The sequence below is a fragment of the Petaurus breviceps genome, unplaced genomic scaffold (assembly GCF_028583685.1).
Source record: "Petaurus breviceps papuanus isolate PSGF00001 unplaced genomic scaffold, PetGlider_PUasm1.0 551, whole genome shotgun sequence".
Classification (NCBI taxonomy): domain Eukaryota; kingdom Metazoa; phylum Chordata; class Mammalia; order Diprotodontia; family Petauridae; genus Petaurus; species Petaurus breviceps.
The window spans coordinates 21814084-21823863 of NW_027186372.1; positions in this window are offsets into that span (position 1 = coordinate 21814084).

A 9780-nucleotide genomic window follows, 5' to 3' on the forward strand; every position below is an offset into this window, starting at 1 on the left:
GGACAGTACTGTTGTTGCAGGGGTCTGGAGACTGTCCGGCAGACAGAATGAATACTGTCCACTGGTGAAGGACAGTACTGTTGTTGCAAGGGTCTGGGAGCCTTTCTGTTGGTTCAGAAGCCCTGAAGAAGGATTTTCTTGTTGTATGTTTACAGAAATCCTGGGAGAGGGCTTTGCTAATGTGTTCAGGGGTTCTAGGACTGTTCTACAGACAGAGGATAAATTCATGAAGGGACTGGCAATGTATCTTATGGCCTTGCTAAGCCTTGTCTCCCCAGGAACTAAGATTGCTGAGAACTTGCCTCGTGTCAAGATGAAGAAAAGACCTCCATTTGGGTATTAAGTGCTGTGTTTAAACTTGATGTAACTCTGGGGTAAATTCAATTATGATCCAGGGGTGGGGAACTTTTGACCTTTTTGTGTTCTATGGTTGAGCAAATGAATGTATTTTACTTATGTTTGGAAACTAATCTCCATTTGAGAAGAGGGGCTTTGTGGTGGACTTAATTAAGGTATAGCCTAGGGGTGGAGAAGTATTTAGAACAGAGACTTTGTAATTGATTGAATGATTGGAAGATCCTGGGGTGGGGTAGTACTTGGAGATTATTTAATCATACTTAGTAAATACTGTATTTTGAATGATGTCATGTTTTGATCTTCTCTGTTCTGGGTTTGTTACTGAATAAAATAGAGAGCACCTATGCTGGTATTTTGAACCTGGGAAGTTGCCTTCTTTTGGTATTACATTACACCATAAGAAAAATAAACAAGATAATATAGAATTGAATATATTAGAAAAATAAATTTAAACTGACCCTTGTTAACTTTTACATGGGCATTTTAAGAATGTATGTACAAGGGGGCAGGTAGGTGGTGCAGTGAATAAAGCACCAGCCCTGGAGTCAGGAGGACTCGAGTTCAAATCTGGCCTCAGACACTTAACACTTACTAGCTGTGTGACCTTGGGCAAGTCACTTAACCCCCAATTGCCCTGCATTCTCCCCCTCCAGAAAAAAAATGCTAAAAGGCAAAAACAATTAAATAATAATTATATCCCTTACAGGTGATAATACAATATTAATGCAGAGTGAAGATATGAGTTACACCTAACTAATTTATAGAACTAGATAATTTCATTGGGAAGAACAGAAGTTCTAGGATTTCAAGGAAAACAATGTAAAAACTGTGAAAGAAGGGAGCAGAGCATTAATAGACCCCAAATTATATTGTAAAGGCAGTAGTTATCTAATTTATTTGGTGATGAGCTTTTAAAAAAGCAGAAAAGTAGATTAATAATAAAAAACTCGATGAGCTAGAAACCAAAGCAATAAAAAAATGCGACAGTTTTTATAAGCCCAAGAACATTTCTTACTGATAGAAAGATTCCCTTTTTGGACAATAAATTCTGGAAAACAGTGATGGGACAAATTATACTTTAAATTTTTATACACTTCCATAATACATTTCAAATGGACATGTAAGTATAATTACAGACCTATACTTTAGAAAGGAAAAGGAACAGAAGGAAAGTTAGTGGGGAAAATAGGGAAGCCAGAGGTTAAGTGATTTTCATGAGTCACAGCTACTAAGTACCTGGGACCCATTTTAAACTCTAATCTTCCTGACTTTTGGCCCAACATTATACTACATTACCTACCAATATCAGAGAAATCAATTTGGCAGGTATGTGGAGGAAAGATTGGAGTGGGAATAGACTTGAAGCAGAGATATTAATGAGAAGGGTATTGCAATAACAAGCCAAGGAAGGATGAAAGTCTGAATTAAGGCAGTGACTATATGATTAGAGAGAAAGAAAAGGATTTGAGATTGCTATGGGACAATATTTGGCAAGTGATCGAACATGTGAGGTGAATTAGAAAGAAGAATCGAGAATGCCAATATGGTTCTGAACCTCTGTCACTTTAAGGATGGCGGTGTCCTAAATGTAAAGTAAGATGCTTAGAAGAAAAGGGTTTGGAGGAAACATAATGAATTTTGGGGGGAACAAAATAGATAATGTTGATAACATACAATTAAAAAGTTTTCACATGAGCTATATCAATCAAGATTGAACAATAATAGAATGAGAAAATAATCTTTGCTTCAAATATTATCAATGAAAGTTTGATATCCAAGTTATATAGAGAACAGACACATATATGTAATTTGAAGACCCATTCCCTGATAGGGAAATATCTTTTTTTAGGTGAATTTTATTTTATTTTTTTGTAAATTTGTTTTTCAAAAGCTTTAACTTCTGATTTACATCATTCATTTCCACCAGATTTCGAGTTACAAATTTTCTCCCCGTTTTTCCCCTACCCACCGCCCCAAAATATCAGTCCCACAGGATATCACCTTCTCCAATCTGCTCTCTCCCATATTTTCTCCCATACCCCTTTAGACTTTTCCAGTGGATCTCTATGCCCCAGTGCCTGTATATCTTATTTCCCAATTACATGTAAAATAGTATTAATAATAGTATATATATATATGTGTGTGTGTGTGTGTGTGTGTGTGTGTGTGTATGTATATATATGAGTATTTTATTGTAAAACTTTGAATTCCGTATTCATTCCCTTCCACCCTTATCTCCCACCCTTACTGGGAAGATAAGCAGTTCAATATAGGTTGTACACGTGTGGCTAATGCAAAACAATAACATAGTCAATATATTGTAAAAGGCTGACTATATTTTCCTCCGTCCTATTCCACCTCCCACTTGTTCTATTCTCTACTTTGATCCTGCCCCTTTTCAAAAGTGGGTGCTCCCAACTTCCCTCCCCACCAGCCTTCCCTCCCTTTCATCACCCCCCCTCTCATCCCCTTCCCCCCTACTCTCCTGGAGGGTGAGATACCCTATTTAGTGTGTATTTTGTTCCCTCCTCAAGCCAAATTCAATGGGAATAAGGTTGATTCATTCCCTTTTGCCATCCTATTCTTCCCCTCTATTGGAACCATTTTCCCTTGCCTCTTCTATATGAGATAGTTTACCCCCATTCTGTCTCTCCCCATCTCCTCACATTATATTCCTCTCTCACCTCTTAATTTCACCTTTTAAGTATCATCCCTTCCTGTTAAATTGGTCCTGTGCCCTCTATCTATGTATACCTGTAAACATATATACACACATTCACATATGTATTCATATGCCCATATACCCTCATATATAGACATATATATATATATGTATATATTTCATTCCTTTCAACTACTGAGAAAAGTTTCATAAGTTACAATATTGTTTTTCCATGTAGGAATGTTGATAGTTCAACTTTGATAAGTTCCTTATCATTTCTTTTCCCTGTTTACCTTCTCATGCATCTCTTGCTGCTTCTATCTGAATGTCAAATTTTCTATTCAACTCTGGTTTTTTCAGCAAGAATGCTTGAAAGTCCTCTATTCCACTGAATAACCATATTTTCCCCTGAAATATGATACTCAGTTTTGCTGGGTAGATAACTCTTTGTTTTAATCCCAGCTCCTTGGACCTCCGAAATATCATATTCCAAACCCTTCGATCCCTCAGTGTAGAAGCTGCCAGATCCTGGGTTATCCTGATCGTGTTTCCACAATATTCAAATTGTTTCTTCCTGGCTGCTTGTAATATTCTCTCCTTAATCTGGGAATTCCAGAACCTCGCTATAATATTCCTAGGAGTTTTCTTTTTGGGATCTTTTTCAGGAGGTGATTGGTGGATTCTTTTAACCTTTATTTTGCCCTCTGGTTCTAAAACATCAGGGCTGTTTTCTTTGAGTACTTCCTGGAGGATGATTTCTAGGTTCTTACTTTGATCATGGCTTTCAGGTATTCCAATAATTTTTAAATGATCTCTCCTGGATCTATTTTCCAGGTCAGTGGTTTTTCCCATGAGATATTTCACATTGCCTTCTATTCTTTCACTTGTTTGGATCTGTTTAACAGCATCTTGATTTCTCATAAAGTCATTAGCTTCCATTTGCTCCAATCTAATTCTGAAGCAATGATTCTCCTCATTGAGCTTTTGAGATTCTTTTTCCATCTGGCAAATTTGGCTTTTTAAAGCATTCTTCTCCTCATTGCCTTTTTGAGCCTCTTTTGCCATTTGAGTTAGTCTATTTTTTAAGGTGATATTTTCCTCATTCAGGCTGTTGACTCTTATTTCGTAATTTTCTTGCATTGTTCTCATTTCTCTTACCAATTTTTCCTCCATTTCTCTTATCTGCTACTTAACGTCATCTATGGCCTGTAACCAGCTTGTATTTTCCTTAGAAGCTTTTGGTGCAGGAGTTCTGACTTCACTGTCTTCCTCCTGTTCCATGCTTTGCTCCTTTTTGTCCCCAAAATAGGAGTGTAATGTTGGAATCTTCTGTCTGCTTTGTTTCCTTTGCCTGGTCATGTCGCCCCTCAGTCACTTGACCCCTGAAATTTTTGCCACAGTAGGACTCTGCCACCAGACATGGGAGCTTTCGTCCTAAACGCTGGGGTTTTCTTAGCTGCTGGAGGTATTAGATGGGTGCCCTCTCTGAGGTCTCCACATGCTCTGGCAGGCTGGACACACACCCCATGACCTCCACCCTAGACTGCAATCCACATCCAAGAAGGTTAAAGCTAGAGTAATTACCCCTCAGACTGGTGCTTGGTCCCCCTACTCTCTGCAGGCCAGGAGCTGAAGCTGCCACCTGGCGCTGGCTGGCTTATGCCAGGGTCTCAGAGGCTTCTAGCCCCAGGGCCAAAAGCCACACACTCACACTTTCCTGGGTCCCAAGGTCCAGACTGCCCTGACCTCTCACTTTGTCCTTCGCATCTACGTGTTGACAAATCTGGAAAGGGCAACAGCTGCTGCTGATCTGGGGTCCCTCCAGCCAGTGGCTGGTGAGGCCCACCCTGGGGCTAAAGCCTTGTGTCTGCATAGGGCTGGGCTTGGCTCCCAGAGCACTGTGCTGGCTGATTCCTGCTGGCCTGCCGGGCTGTCCTCAGTGGGAGGTTAACTTCTCTGTGTTATTTTGTGGGTTCTACAGCTCCAAAGTTTGTTTAGAGGCCCCTTTTACATGGATTGGGGAAGGTGGAAGCTGGAGCCCAGCAGAGGGCCTGCTTCTACTCTGCCATCTTGACTCCACCCCACATCTCCCAATAGGTAAATATCTTAAAAATGTGAGAAAAAAATATTTCCAAAGAAAATTTGTAAATTATAAATGACCCTTCAAAAACATTCTCCAAAGTAATCATAGTAAGAAAAAATAAATTGAAACATTTTAATGTTTTATCTAATTTTTTGAAAATTAGCTAAGATGAGGGGTGGCTAGGTGGTGAAGTGAATAGAGCACCTGACCTGAAGTCAGAAGAACCTGAGTTCAAATCCAGCCTCAGACACTTAACACACTTATTAGCTGTGTGACCTTGGGCAAGTCACTTATCCCTAATTGCCCTGCCTTCCTCCCTCCAAAAAGCAAAAAATAAATAAAAATTAGCTAAGATGATAAAAAACAGGAAAAGTCAATTCTGGAGGGCCAATGGGAAGAAAGATAGAGTAATATATTGTTGGTGGAGCTGTGGAATGGTGCAGTCATTGAAGATAGCAGTCCAGAATTATGTAAGCATAGAGAAGAAGATCTCTATAACATTTATTGACGTCACTAATGATCAAACTTCCCACGGAAATCAAAGGCAAAAGGAAAGATCTGATACATACCAAAATATTCACAGCAATACACTTTACCATAGGAAAGGAAAAGGAAACAATGTGGATAGTCAATTAATGAGGAATGTCTAAAAAAAACCAATGTATACAAATGTAATGGAATATTGTTGTGCAGTAAGATATGATGAATATGAAGAATTCAGAGAAACATGGGAAGATTTATATGAATTAGGATATTAAGAAATAAGCATAAAGAAAAGATTAATATGGACAAAGGCTATAGACATGTAATTGGAATATTCATTGAAAGGAAACTAAATCAAGATTAAATGAAAAACTAAAGATAGTCCTGCAGAAGAGATATAGAAACATATATTCATATGACATGAGTATAGGGCAGACTATTGTGTACATTCTAAGATATGGTCATTGTATCAATGTGCTTTTGTTTAATTGTTTTTCTTTGTCACAAGTGAGTTTTGATGTGGAGAGAATAAATGGGAGAGATATCCCCCCATATAAAAATGGAATATTAAAATGAAAGGTAGAAATAAAATGCATTTTTTTAATTAAAGGTCATCCTTCATTTCTCCAAACAATCAATACATTAGGAAAAGTGAAATGTGAATTAAAGTGATTTTTTAAAAAGAAATACTATAAATAAATACACCTATGGGCTTAGGAATAGAAAGTTCTTGTCAGTTAAGAGGGAGTTCTGGGAGAGGAAAAAAGAAGAGGAAGAGAGCATATTTGTAAGGAGAAGATGGCTACCAATTCAGGCTTCAAATCCTTTTTAATATTGGCAAAGTGTGACCTTCCTGCTTCAAAAGAAAGCAAAGTCCCTTGCACATCAAATATTACTTTGATACCTGATGTTTTGGAGCAGCAGGTTCATACTGCTTAAATTCCCTTTGAAATCTTGCACTGACTGTGAATTTCAAGTTTTAAAAGTGCTTTGCCTAAATGCATTTGCTTGCTTCCAGGACTGGGAATCTTAGAAACATCCTGGAAGCTGTCATAAGCATCAAAGTCTCTCCCCACAATAACCAGGCTCTCTCCATCTCTGCCACCAGGAAGTATTAGCCACTCTGACTTCCATCTACTAGTCTTCTCTTAGAAAGAAAGGAGACAGGTCCTGGACACAAACTCAAGCCTACAAAAGAAAAATCAGATTTAATCAAAAGAGAAAAATAAGGAAATTACAATAAGTTTCAGCCATAGTAATCAATAGTTTTAAACCATATAAAATAACTAGACAGTATGAAAAATATGAGAGCATACCTACCGAAACAAAGGAACTATACAAATATAAACACAAAATACCTTTAAAACCAACAAAATTAGATCTAAATAAACAAAGTAATATTTATTGTACATGGGTAGGTAAAACTAATATAATAAAAAATGACCGTTTTACATAAGATGTTATCTAACTTAAGAGAAACAGATGACAAGTGGAAATAAATATAATACAGAATTATGTATATGCGTTCAAATGTTTATGGATGCCCATACATACACATATACACTCAAACAGATATTCATAAGACCTTTTATGGATATCTATGTCTACACATATATGTAAGTGTGTGTTTGTGGTGGGGTGTGGTTGTGGGTATGTATTCTAGTTTAATTGTAGCCTTCTTGGGATCAGGGGAGAAATGGAAAAATAAAGTAGAAAGTACACAGCAGAGAACAAAAGAAAACAAACAAGGAAGCAAAGAAAAGATGGACAGCTTTGAAAAGAATGTGTAGTATTGATTATATAGGTTTTCTTGAAATGGAAATGTATTTCTTTATATTGAATCTTCTCTTATGTTCTGCTGTATGCATGGCAATGTTTTGGTTTTTCTTTTCTTGTCTTTGTGTTTAAGTTTAAAATAAATTTTAAAAATAAAAAATAAACTTTTTCATTCTCCTCCCTTTGTCAAGGAGTGTTTGTAATAGAGGAGGGGATTCTATTTTCTCAGTAAACCAATTCACTAGTTTTTCAGAGTGCTGATAGGATTTTATGACCCTGCTTAAGCAGATGGTCTCAAGAAACTTGACAAGTTTGCAAATGAGGAAATTATTACAAGTTCTTTCTCTTTGTTTACCTTTTCTACAAAGTAAGTATTTATTATTCTTCCCTTTTAAGATATACCCAGTTAGAGGTGGCTAGGTGGTGTAGTGAATAGAGCACCAGCCCTGGAGTCAGGAGGACCTGAGTTCAAATGAGACTTCAGATGCTTGACACACATACTAGCCATGTGACTTTGGGCAACTCACTTAACCCCAGTTGCCCCTCAAAAAGCAAACAAAAAGAAACAAACAAAAAAGGGGGGCAGCTAGGTGGTGCAGTGAATAGAGCACTGGCCCTGAAGTTAGGAGGACCTGAGTTCAAATCCAGCCTCATACACTTAACACAATACTAGCCATGTGACCTTGGGCAAGTCACTTAACCCCAATTGCCCTACTTTCCCCCATCCAAAAAATAAGCAAAAAATAAACTAAAGTAAAATATACCCAGTTAAATTCTTCATGGGTTTTAATTTTATGACAATAGCTTCTAACAATTAACAATTGTTAATTAACAATATCTGAATTAAAAGGATTTGATTCTCCATTGATAAATCTTATCTTTCCCTAAGAAACATCTTTTAAATAATGGTTTCTCAGAATTTACAGTATAAAAAATTTAGAAACACAATAATAACATCCACAGTATCATGAATTTAAAATATAAAACAGGACTTATTATTAGTCAAATGACATTAATTTAGTCAAATGCATTTCCAAAGTATCTTACATAGAAAATCATTCTCTATCACAAGAGATTTAAAAACATGCAATTCTTATGGTACTCTCACAAAACACATTTCATTAAAAATCCAACCTGCCAAAAGCTAACAGATACATTGGCCAAGTCTGGGTGAAGTTGGCTGTTACTACATGTCCCTTTACATGAGAAACCAAGGTGACAGGTAATGGCAATAAGTTCTGACTAGATATCCTAAAGGGAAGATATAACTTAATGTGAATAGAATCACATAAGACTAATGAATCTCACATTAAAATGAGTAGGAAATACAAATAGGTTTTGCAGATTTAAATTCACAACTCTTATTGCAAGGTCAACTCAAAATATGCTGGGCTAAATAAATATCATAAGCTGTTGTTGTTAAAATAATATTTACTGTTCTAGGTAGAAGGCTGGTGTAATGGGAATGTAAATTTTTAAGATCTTCCCTGCCCCTAGGCTAAAGTGTACCTGGAGCCAGGGGTGGGAGGCTTGTTTTTCAGTAGATACTTTTTGATTGGCCAGTGGGTCCAGAAGGTTGTTACATTCTCTGAGCCAGGAGAAGGCTATATAAGCCCTGATGTGTAGCTTTGTTTTGGGGCTCACTTTGAGAAGTGTTCTGTGATTTGATCTGTATTCTGGGAAGCTGCTGTTGAGAGCCCCCCCTCGGCTTTGAAAAACTCAGATGTTGAAACCCAGATGTTGATTTGGTATGGATGTAATGGTTGGACAGTTAGGAAACTGTCTACTTGATCTGTTTCTCTGTCTTGATAATTCTCTCTGTGTATTCTGAAGTTTGGGGTGCTGACCTTTTCCCCCTGAACTAGGTAAATGATACATATGTTTGACTGATTAAAGTAAGCTTGTTAACCCATTTTGATGGGTTTATCAAAGCAGATCCAAGAACCTGTGTTGGCAGACACCCTGGGGACGATGGGGTGCTTGCTGCTACAGCTGGTAAGGTGTTATGATTTTTGGCATAGACAAAAGACTCTCAAAAGTCTGTTCTCACTCAGACAGGGTACAATCTTACCCACTTCCTCAACCAAAATCCTGGAGAATTTATGTTATGCCAAAGTATAGAGCCCAGGGAAAACAAAGAGATCCCATGCAATGATTCCTAATTTGTACAATAAAAGAAAACACTTTAGGTATAAAATAATAGTCATGGTTAAATCATAGTACATAATTATCTCAAATGGAGCACTGAGAATTAAGTAATCATAATAGTCAACATTTACATATTACTAAGCACTGGCCATGTTTCACAAACAACTGTTTCCTACAAACCACCCTGATCTTATCTAACTTCATTTGTAACAGGGGGGAAAAACATAAGATGTGTTCATTTATTCTCCTCTAAGATAATTGGTTCCATATA